The sequence below is a fragment of the Diceros bicornis genome, chromosome 1, assembly GCF_020826845.1.
Source record: "Diceros bicornis minor isolate mBicDic1 chromosome 1, mDicBic1.mat.cur, whole genome shotgun sequence".
NCBI classification, from domain to species: domain Eukaryota; kingdom Metazoa; phylum Chordata; class Mammalia; order Perissodactyla; family Rhinocerotidae; genus Diceros; species Diceros bicornis.
The window spans coordinates 94,459,983-94,462,391 of record NC_080740.1 but is presented as its reverse complement, the minus strand read 5'-3'; the positions used below and the strand labels follow the sequence as shown (position 1 = coordinate 94,462,391).

General features: G+C 41.3%; 1 pseudogene; it reads left to right on the top strand.

The window, feature by feature from the left end:
- The first annotated feature begins 1,100 nt into the window (after positions 1-1,100).
- On the top strand, positions 1,101-2,194 carry LOC131412733 (methyl-CpG-binding domain protein 3-like 1; annotated as a pseudogene).
- Positions 2,195-2,409: the final 215 nt, after the last annotated feature.

The following is a 2,409-nucleotide window of genomic DNA, read 5'->3' as shown; positions in this document are numbered from 1 at the left end:
CTTAACCACTAGGCCACCAGGGCTGGATCTTAGATTCCACATATAATTGAAATCATACAGTATTTGTCTTTCTCTGCCTTATTTCACTTAGTGTAATATCCTCTAGGTCCATCCATGTTGTCAAAAATGGCAGGAATTCCTTCCTTTTTAGGGCTGAATAATATTCTATTGTGTGTGTGTGTGTGTGTGTGTGTGTCACAACATTTTTATCCATTCATCCATCAATGACATTTAGGTTACTTCCACATCTTAGCTATTGTGAATTATGTTGCAATGAACATGGGAGTGCAGGTATCTCTTCAAGACCTCAATTTCAATTCCTTTGGATATACACCAGAAGTGGATTGCTGGATCATATGCTAGTTTTAATTTTTGGAAGAACCTCCATACTGTTTTCCATAATGGCTGTCTTAGTTTCCATTCCCACAAGGGTTCATTTTCTCCACATCCTCACCAACATTTGTTATCTTTAGTTTTTTTGATAATCACCATCCTAACAAATGTGAAGTGATAGCTCATTGTGGTTTTCATTTGCATTTCCCTGATGGTTAGTGATGCTGAACACCTTCTCATGTACCTGTTGGCTGTTTTTATGTCTTCTTTGGAAAAACATCTATTCTGGTCCTTTGCCCATTTTTTTGATTGAGTGATTTGGTTTTCTGCTATTGAGCCAACACAAAAAAGAACATAAAATTTCAAAGCATTATGAGTACTTCCCAGTTATACAGATGGTTTTGTATTTACAGTGGTACCAAAAGATCATGTTTTGTGCTTTTTCTTCAGCTTGTTATAGACCAGCAGTAGCTACAGCATGGCAAATAATCGGGATCCTCATCCAATAAGATGAGTGCAAAGGAATTTTTATTATTCCAAGGAAATTATTGAGATTGTAGTCCATGGACTCCAGAATTGATAAGTGTAGGAGGAAATTAAGGTGTGGATCGGTGATCTGGCATTAATTCTGATCTTGAGGGACAGGTATCTACTGTATGAGTGTTTGAATAAAAATATTAGAGATCAGGAATTTGCGGTGGGTGAGTACATTTTCTGAATTATTTATTTTTGAACATAACCATTTGGATTATGTGAACAACTGGGATATGAGAGTGAGTCGCTAAGAGTGGGGTGGTTGATAATGTCACTATTGATTTAAATTCTAAAGGAACTATAAATACCAAGTGTCAATGGATGAAGCAAAGTAACAGTCAAAAAATACAGACATGGTAGGATTTGGGATATAGTAAAAGACTGGGGACCATGTATCCTGAGAGGGGGTGCCAGGACTTGTGCAGATGAGAGTGACAAGGACGAGAAGAGAATAGAATCACACTCAAACAAGGAGGGAGTGTTAACAGGATGGAGGGGGAGAAACAATTTGGAGTAGTCCTGAGTTTTGACCTTGAGCTTTCTGTTATTGATGCAAATCTGCCTGATGACATCCCACGACACAGGTCATGTCTATCCCCAGAAGGAGAGAGGGAGGGTGGAAGTACAAAGCAGCCAAGATAATTGTCCTAAGAAGGCAGGCTTCCTTTGTCATTTGGATCCAATTTTGTGATTTATTTACATAGGATAAGAGGAAAAGAAGCATGATGGTGAAGTCTTCAGAGGGGAAGCCATGTGATTTGGGGAACTAGTTCAAATCAAAGCCTGTTTAAACATCTCCATCCCTTTGAGGATGTCCAGTGACATATTCAAGAGGCTGGTTACTAGAATCCCATCCCATCCTGACAGTGAGGGATCACTGGGAGGACACCTTGGACCAGCCACACCGGCTCTGCTGGCAAGAGATACTGAAAGGGCTCCAGGCCTGCAGCAGCGCAGGACAACTGGTAAGTCCTTTCGATCTTGCCAAAGCCTTGCAAAACCTTGCACCTCATTGCACAGGTGAATCACTTCCAGGTGTGCTTACAGGTGGTCTGCACTCCAGGTCCCATGCCCACCCCATACTGGTCTTCAGATTTGGCAGAGATGATTCCAGGAGCTGGTCTGGGCATTCCACGTCTTCACTGCCAACAGTTTCTGATGACTGAAGAAGATATCAGGAAAGAGGAAAAGACAGTGAAGAGGGCAGGAGAGAGACTGGCCATAGCATTGATGGTGGACAGAGGCAGAGTAGCGAGGCAGAGAAAGTGAGAGGCCAGGAAGGACATCTTGACAACACTATGAAAGAGAGAGAAGATGGTGCAGATGAAATGGAGCAGGCACCTCATTGATGTCTCTTTGCAGCGTCCCTAATGTTTTCTTGCTTTGAGATCTTGAAACTAAAATATACCAGTACTTTTCTTCTATTAAACTCCTTTACATGACAGAAAATATACACAGTGATTTCTTTTGGAGGTGAGACAGTGGGTTTCAGGTGAGGAGAGAAAGGAGATCTTTCCCTTTCATGTTGTTCTCTCATTTTCC